At 36.7% G+C, this 9739-nt stretch overlaps 1 pseudogene; it reads left to right on the top strand.

Annotated features, from left to right (window-relative positions):
* Window positions 1-2236: 2236 nt before the first annotated feature.
* Window positions 2237-3598, top strand: LOC102890491 (annotated as a pseudogene).
* The last annotated feature ends 6141 nt before the right edge of the window (window positions 3599-9739 follow it).

Raw genomic sequence — 9739 nt, 5'->3', positions numbered from 1 at the left:
CATAATAAGAGAAATGCATACTAAATTAAACTGAGATGTCATTACTTACTCATCAGATTTTCAAAAATTCCAAACTTGACAGTACACTGAGTTGGTGAGACTTCGGAGAGACAGATAGTTTCATGTATTGCTGATAGGTATGAAAAATGGCACAACCGTGGAGGAGAATTTAAAACATCTGGCAAAATTACACATGCATTTACCCTTTGTCCAAGCAACCTCTCTTCTAGGTACATATACCAAAATAAAATGGCACAAACTTGAAATGATAAATGCTCAAGGCTATTTAGGGCGACACATTTTATAATAATAAAAAACTGGAAACAGCCCACATATCTATCTATAGAGGACAGGTGAATGAACAGTGGTCCATAGATGCACTGGAATGCTATTCAGCTGTAAAAAGAATGAAGACTATTTCTTTATATTGTTAAAAAGTGATCTCCAGGACAAAGGCGAACAGAACAATATGCAGAAGAGTGTGTTTAGTCTCATACTTTTTGTGCAAAAATAAAAGTATATTTATTTATATTTGGTTCTACTATTTTCAAAATTTAAAAGTATATAAAACAAGAGCTAATAAAAAATCATTTATCAGAAAAAGAATAGCGATGGAAGCTGTTATCTGCATATACCTTGTTTTATAATTTTGATATAATCAAGTATACACATAATCTGAAAAATAAATTTAACTATAAAAAAACAATCTATTCAAAAAAGTGAATAAAAATAAACCTATTTGTCCATCATGTTGTGTCATAACCATACAAAGAAGAAATCTTTCAAGTGACTTTGAAACACAGTATTATAGTTGTGCAATATATAGTGAGATAGATCTGAAGGACAAAACAAATACAAAAAATCTTAAACAGCACTCAGTAGACTTACTGTTAATAATAATATTAGTATTAATATTTCAAAACTGCTATATTTATATAATAGGATTAAGAAAATCTCATTAGGAACCAAGATTTTTATTACAAGAGAAAAAGTATATACGTATGCATGTATAAAGTCAAAGAAGTTAAGTAAAAACTATATAATCTTTAAGTGAAAATATTAGTATGAACTCTTGATTGTTTACTCTCTCTAAAAAATAAGTATTTCTTTGTTCTGTTCACTGAAAAGCCCTAGAAGCAATGACAATACAATCTGGTAGAGATCAGCATCCTTAATGGTGAGATCGTGATTTCTAAAATGCTACTGCCCTCCAAAAGGAATCAGGGCTCCTTGGAGAAATAGCCAAGTCCAATGCTGGAGCAGGAAATATACAGAATGATATCTTGTACTATCAAGGATATCTTGTACTATCAAAGTTATTTTGTATTATCTTGTACTAAGAAAACTATCAAAGACATTGGCTCATGTCAAAATGACAGGCACCACCTGGAAGAGACTCTCATTGGCCAAATATGGAACAATTTCAACATCAAGAAGAATTATGACTATAATGAATGATAACACGTGGAATATATAAACATCACGAGCCCATAATGATAATAATTTTTTGAACCCTCATTGCTTCATGCTGGGCTTTTGTGACTCATTGTTTTGAGTATCTACTGCTGCCATAATAAGCTATCCCAAAACTTAGTGGCTAAAAAAAAACAAAAAATTCATTGGTCACCTCTTATATGAAAACTATAAAACAAGGTAAATTCATCTCATTATCTTGAAAGTTTTTTTTTCTTAAAGGGAAGGATCCAGAAGCCTTTTCTGATGAGAGAAAGTTCTTTATATAAAAACCACATATAATAAATGCAAAAGAAATAATGGGAATAGAAAAATCACTACTTTGTTATCCCTTATGAAATAATGGATCTAGGCAACAGTCATCAATTACTACTAAAATTATTGGGCAAAAAATTTATGGCAAATTTTAAACCAGACTGGAAACACATGAACCCACTGATCAATCTCAACATCCCCGATGTGATGTAATAGAACATATAGAGTGTTACTTTTAAAGTATTCTTGACAAAAAGAAAAAATCATCAAGCCTCTAGATGTAGGTATCAGTTTACAGAGCATATCGAGAATAAAAAAATATATTAAATGATATCACAAGGCTACAAATCCAAATCTAGAATGTGTGAAATCCCACATGAAAAATTACCCAGTTTCTTCAATAAATAAATGACATAAAACTAAACCAAAATGAAATCAGTAACAAAAAAGAGGGGTCATTCTATTGATTAACAAAGACTTAAGAGTAGCAAAGGTTAGCTCCGGCAAGATGGCAGCTTCTTTGGAGCCCAGTTACTGGAAAGGTGGCTGGGGGCTCCTGTCATACACAGCAAGTTCCTGGTGGTGAGAGTTTATGCCAAATTTTCTGGTGCACTTTTTTTTTTTAAATATAAAACAAATCCTTTAATTTTTCAAATGTTTTAAAAAACAATTTTATACTTAAGCCAGCCTTGAAGATAAGCACAAAATTTACCAGTTTACATTTTTAACCCACAATGACTCAAGCACTCACTCTCTGCATAGCACTATTCTAGGTGCAATAAAAGTGCACTTTTTATTAACTTACAAATGTGATTCCACTTTTTGAAATTGTATTATCATCTTTTCCAGGGGGTGAAAATAAATAAAATCATCATTGTTTACTACTCATCTACCCCAAACCCACTTCTGGCTCATGGAAGTTAATTTCTGCCAACTTTAAGATGTTTCAATGAACTCAGCTCCTACTTCCCCCAAAATAAAAGAGGACTCCTTTTTTATTAAAAAATAAAATAAAATAAAAAAGAAACGATTTTCGACAGAAGGGCAATGTCTGTTTCTATATATTTTTAAATTTCTTCTTTTCTTTAAGTTTGCATCCTCCAATATTTCCTTTTTCTATCTGGTGCACTCTTAAATGTCAGGGTCATTGATGACACATGGAGAGGTTCAAGAAGAGATGTACCAATTTGGACAACTAACGACAACATTGGTTCTCAGCCAACAAAGATACTGAACTTTTTAAGAAAACAGAAATGTAAGGCTGACCGAACTCTCAGCAAAACAAGGCACAGATATGCTGGCTTACACTGCCCTCCTTGAAAAGCAGCTGCTTCCTGTAGTACTTCCATATTCTCGATTTGGAGTGACATCCTTTACTGTGACAAAGCCATGGTTTTGGTTTGCTTCATGAATTCTTTTTTTTCCTAGGTTTAAGCCTTCCTGGAAGAATGTCTAAGAGAGCACTGAATAGGATTCTCCGGACCAAAGGACAGCCTCCCCTCTGCCACCTCTGAGAAGTGGGAGCACAGATATACAGAGATGCCAAGGAGTGCCGAAATCTTCTGTCAAATTGATTGGGAACAGCTCCATTTTCCTCTGGAGATACACCTTCTACCTTGACTGCCTCTGTATTTGATTTTCTTGCACCTCTTTATAAATTGAGCTTTCCTAAAATTCCATTACAAGAACATTTGAAACAGCTCTCCAACCTGCGTGCTTTTGTAATGACGTGCTAAATAATTCTCTTAGGCTTAGTCCTGGAGATGGATGGCAATCTTCCCCAAAACCTCAACTTCCTCCTCAGAGTTGGAGGAGATCATTGGGAGGACATGACTGCCAGTTGACCAGTGAGCTGGACCTCGACAATTAGGGGCTCCTAACCCTCTCTCCTGTCCTTGGAATATACACTCTGCCCACCATCCCCATACTAGAAGCCTTTTCAAGGATGCAGCCTTGAGAGATAAGCCGATTGAGACCATCTGGACTGGATTCGTGACTGAACCCCATTAAGGGCTCTATATAAACTTTGAAGATTCTGGCAGTAAGCTGCAGAGATCTACTTGTCTTTCGGCCACCCAAGACAAGCCTTGTATGTAGGTTCCTTTGCTTATTAAAAGTGCCACTTATCAATCTGGAGGGGGTCTGCCTCTCTCTTCGGTTTCTCCTTGCCCTCCATGGTGGATGGGGGCTGGGAGCAGTTTTGAATTTCATCCAGGGAATTCCCCAGGTTTCAAATCAACATTCAGAAACCTGACACTCCAGTTGACTCCAACAGAGAGAGAAAGTAAATTTTACTGTGGCCATCCCCCTGACAGTTATGTTTTGTGCCCGAGCTTTTGCCTTCAAGTCATATGATTATTGTAATATCTTATACACTAAGTGAAGGCAAAAGTAAAATACTATTAATAGGTATAAAGAAGACTCTAAAACAAGAAAACTTTTATCCATTTTTTTTTTTAATTAAGAAGTTTGTATTCTAGCTTGGCAATGCACTTTAATTCGAGATGAATGCTGAATGAATTTGGAGAAAAAAAAGAAAATACATTGTGCTGTATATATTCAGAAAAACATACAATGAACTTGACTTAATCTTGCCAGATTTTTGCCTTTGGTTCACATGTTTCTGACCAAAAGCTACAATTCTGTCCTGAATGTGCACTCTTAATTTATTCAAGTTTATTTATTCAATTTATTAGTTTTCTTAGACCAGTATAAATATCTAATATGAGGCTCTTTGGCTAAGCCTTTTTTTCTTCTCTTTAGAAAGCTGATGCCTATTTTAGGAGCTAGGAAATATATATAAATTAATTTAACTTTAGAGAGAGAGAGAGAGAGAGAGAGAAGAGAGAAAGAGAGAGAGAGACTTAGGAAAACCACCAACCAAATGCAATATGGTAAATCTTGTTTAGATCCTGATTTAAATAAACCAACTATAAAAAGACATTATGAGACAATTGGGGAAAACTGCACATGGACTGATTGTTAGATGATATTAAGAAATTATTATCAATTTTGTTAGATATGATAATAAAATTGTGGTTATGTTAGTCTATGTGTGTTAGAGCAGTGGTCCCCCACTTTTTTGGCACCAGGGACCAGTGCTCCTATGAAAAGCTAATGCCTGCTGATCTGAGATGGAGCTGAGGCAGTGATACTAACATTGGGGAGCAGCTGCAGATACAGATGAGGCTTCCCTTGCTGGCCCACCGCTCACTTCCTGTTGTGTGGCACTGTCCCTAACAGGCTACAGACAAGTACTGGTCTGCGGCCCAGGGGTTGGGGACCCCTCCCTGTGTTAGAGATTTTTTACTGAAGAATTTTTTTAAAATCTTGGATTGTTTTCAAATACTTCAGCAAAAGAAAGAAAAAGTAGCAATAGAGAGGATAGAGTATAAATAAGATCAACCTAGTAATTGTTGAAGCTGGGTTATAGGTGCATGGAGGCTTATTATAGAACACTCTCTACTTTATGTATGCTTGAAATTTTTCCTTAATAAAAAGGTATGAATTCCCTCACTTATATATCTTCTTAGGTGAAGCCAATGAACTCAAAAGAGAGAGATTAAGTGTTAGATCAAATAAAAATTGTATAATATAAATTACTTTCTTTAACTTGATTTCTTTGGTCTTGAAAGCTTTTTAACAGATAGAAGTTAAAATATAATGGAAAAATAAAAGACCATTGTCACAGTCTGTTAATTCCTTATGCTTCCCATGAGAAGGATAAATAGTTATATGGCAGTTTTATGGGATCCAGGACCCAATATAGGAAAGTTTCCCAGAGGACTCTGTAATACTACGTCTTTCCTTTTTTTTCCTTTCTTCTTTTTCTCCTCCACCTTCCCTCCCCCTGCCCTCACCTTTCTTCTTCTCACAAGCATCACCACAAACATTTGAGTAATGAGTTGTGCTACAACTTCACAATGGCTATGATGTAACTAGGAGATAGGAATTTTTCAGCTCTATTATAATTTTATGGGACCACCATCATATACGCAGTCCGTCATTGACCAAAATGTCATTATGCAGTGCATGACTGTAGAGAGGCTTTAGAATGTTTTCTCTGTAAATTGGAACAGAGAAGAAGGTAATACCCAAGTCTGCGATTGCGAAATAGTTAACAGTAGGTAGAATATTGGACAGTGTTGTGGCTAGATTAGGGCCAATTGGAAATGAAGACAATATTGTTTTATGAACAGAGTAGAGATCTTGAATTAGAAGATAGCTATTTTACTAACTTTGTGGCCTCCCAACAAGGTATCCAGATACAGAAGTCTCTTGTTTGAAAAATAGTTTGTTTTTAAAGCGATGTAATTACAGGAAGGAAACCTTCTGTTTCCAGATGCAAAGGATACTGTATTATTTGCTCAAACTACCACAACAAAATACCACAGACTGGGTGGCTTAAACAACAGAAATTTATTTCCTCACAGTTCTGGAGGCTAGAAGTCTGAGTTCAAGATGTTGGCAGGGTTGGTTTCTTCGGTGTCTTCACAAGGCCTTCCCTCTATATCTGTCCGTGTCTAAATTTCTTCTTCTTATAAAACACCAGGAAGACCAAACTCACTAATGACCTCATTTTAATTTAATTATCTCTTTAAAGACCCTATCTCCAAATATAGTCACATTCTGAGGTACCTGGGGTTAGGAATTTAACATGAATTTGAGGAGACATAATTCAGCTCTTAACAAGTACTTTTAGACTAGATTTACCTGCAAGAAGTGTTCATTATAGGGCCCCACCCAGAGGCTCTCAGTTCCCCTTTATCAGCTCTGTGCGGCCTTTACCCAGCTTCTGCATGCTTTGCTGCTAAATGCTTACACTTGTAGCCTTCTGAGGGTTGCTCTCGGGCACTGGACCCCCACCTCTGCCCCTCCATACAGAGGGCCGAAAGTGCCTGGAAATTTTACAAGTCCACCTGACGGGGCCCTTAGACAATCATTGGCTGGGAGTGCAAAAGCCAGTCTCTTTAGTACAGGACAAACTCTGAAACCTAATTCCTTCTTCAGAACTCCCAGCAGGACCATGTGTATCTGTGATGTCACCTGCAATCTCGCACTTGCCTGGCTTCTGCCCATTTGAAATTCTGCTTCCCCATTACCTCACTGGTCCTCCTGGTAGCCTTCCTTAATACACTGTTGCAGGAAGTGACATCCGATGGAGGAAATTAGACGCTCAAACAACTTTGTTAGAGGAAGGAGAATTTAATGCTGGCAGAGAGCGTGAGGCATTCAAGAGACCCAAAGCACGATCTCCCCTTGGTTAGATTTCTTACAGCTTATATACCCTTGCAGTGTCCGTGCAAAGGGGCACGTGATTCCTTTGTCTGAGGTTTCACATGTGCTTCATGACTCAGGATGGGAGGGGGAGCTTCAGGTGTGGGGCTGCAAGGGGAAGGGGGTAGGAATTTCCAGACCACTGGTCTTACAGGTCGTTTGTTTTGTAGAATCCGCAACCTTGGCGTTATCAGCACCATTATAGGATTCTTGAACAGAGAGATGGGACCTGCTTAGTGGATTCCTATCCAAAGGCTGAGCTCTAATTGTAACATAACAAGCAGTTTTACACAGTCTTGTTATTCCTACACAGCTACAGAGATAAGAACATTAGTTGGATATCAAACTATGAATCAACAGATGTAAGCTGGAGAGTCCTTGAGGTGGGGGAAGTAGCTACGGGAAAACATGTTAGCTGAAGAGCACTGGGCAGAATGCGGGGAGAGAGCTGTTTAAACCGACCGAGTCGGTTATTTCTGCAGGCCCTTTCCTCTGCATTTTTCCAGATGCCTCCTCTCCTCTCTCAAAACCACTTCCATATGGGTCCTTGGTTCACGATAGGCTTCTGGAAGGATCCAACCTAAAACCTATTTTAACTAGCTAACCACAATGAAACCAACCCCCTATGTCAAGACTAGAGGTAAGAGGTACAGAAGCAAGAATTGTTGTTTAGAGATCATTGAAAAGGAATTTTTACAATTAAACATTGGAGATTTAATCAGAGCTACTAATGCAGAAACTTCCTACTGTGGAGAAGTGGTGCGTCCTCCAGAAACTCTTCATCAGGTATACTGATGGAGATTTTTAAAAGGAATTATGACTCAAGAGGTTGACAGGAAAAGAAGGATTTAATTTAAAAGGCAGAAGGACCCTAATGTAGCATTTATAGGGAGAGAGAAGTCACAATGTGATTAGATATTTCGATAGCATTAAAAATTTTTGAAGAGAGAGAGAAAAAAAATTGTCAAAATTTATCAGAACTGGAACGTGGGACAAGCCCTCACTGAGGTGCCACCTAGTGTGTGGAATACAGGAAGACCAGAGTGACCTAGGAGTTCTGCCACATGGAAATGACTTTCTACTTCTCAGGTTACCTTATGAAGAGTACAGATTTGGAGGTAAAACTTGATTTGAGCCCACTGAGCAGATGGGCTCAAGGGATTATTTCTGCCTGGAGGTCAGTATAGGTATTTGTTTTTTCCAAAATCTCTTTACCTACAGAAATGAAGTTTCCTACTCAGGATCTTTGTTAAAAGCTCTTCCTCTCTTTTCCTTTGTAATTATACTGTCTTCCAGAATTTCAATTTTTTAATTTATAAAGCTATGATTCTATTCTTTTGCTTTAAAAATTATGAACAACTTTCTGCTACTGTCTAAAGAGCTATCAATAGAGATTGATTTGAATCTATATTACTCATTGGCAGTAAGCAGTAACAAAAGCTACTGCTACCTCTGTCCCTTGGCATAAAGCAAGATTTTGCTGGCACGGTCACATATTTGGCTATATGGCAGGCGTAGTTAGCAAAGCAGGAGCTGAAGATTTGATCGGTGCTGCTGGCATCATTCATGGAGTTGAAGCCAAGGAGTAAGGCAAGGCAGTAGGCACAGTTGACAGGACCAGGACCAAGGAATTGACTGGCTGAGCCAGAGTAGCCAGACTTCAAAAATTAAGAACTTTATTTTATCCAAATAAGGATAACTAATGTCAGAAAATAAGGAGATGGTCAAAGAATTATGAGAATATGTCAAAATTATCTCAGAAATTAAGATAATTATAAGATACCCAAGGGAGAATAAAAAAGCTGAAAATACAGTAAAGGATATAGAGAATGGAAATGAAAAGAACAAAGAAAATGATTCAAAAATAAATGAAGTCTTAAAAAAAGATCAGAAAGAAAATGATGGCTACAAAAAAAAACCGGGCAGGGTAGATTCAACAGATGTATAATTGGAATCGCTGAGAGAAAAAATCAAAATGGTAGAAAGAAACTAATTTTTAAAATTCTAATTTAAGAAAGCATTTTGAAATTAAATAGGATCCAAGTGTACATATTTAAAGGGTACCACATTTACCTGGAGAAATAGACTCAGTAAAATTAACTCTGAGACATATCCTGGTAGAATTATTGGACTTTAATGATAAAAACATTCTTAGGGGTTTCAAACAGAAAGACCAAGTCATTTAACAAGGGGAAAATCAGTTTGGCATAATGTTACCAACATAAACTTGTGGGACAGTTAACCTGTAATATCGAGGCTGTAGAAAAGCAATTTTAAACATGTTAGAACTCAGGGAATATTGTTCCCATTAGCTCTTCCTGGAAGGGGGTGGGGATGGAGCTATATTAGAGCAGTTTTTGCATCCTATTGAAGTTAAACTGGCATAACTTCAAATTAGAATGTTAAAACTTTAAGATGTTAAAAAGAGTCCCTATGGTAACCACAAAGAAAAATAGCTATAGAATATAGACAAAAGGAAATTTAAAAAGGATTAAAACCTAAAAAAAAAATCAAACTAAATACTAAAGAAGACAATAATGTAGGAAGTGAAGGACCAAAAAGAAATGCTATATGTCACATAGAAAACAAATAGCAAAATTGTAGAATTAAATCTCTCTTGTCAGTAATTACTTTAAATGTAAATGAATTAAACTCTCCAAAGACAGATATTGATAAAATGGATTTAAAAACATGATCCAATTGTATGCTGTTTACAGAGACTCACTTTAGATCC

Source organism: Pteropus alecto, unplaced genomic scaffold (genome assembly GCF_000325575.1).
Source record: "Pteropus alecto unplaced genomic scaffold, ASM32557v1 scaffold484, whole genome shotgun sequence".
Taxonomy (NCBI): Eukaryota; Metazoa; Chordata; class Mammalia; order Chiroptera; family Pteropodidae; genus Pteropus; species Pteropus alecto.
Note: the sequence above shows the minus strand (reverse complement) of the source record. Positions and strands in the feature narration are given on the sequence as shown.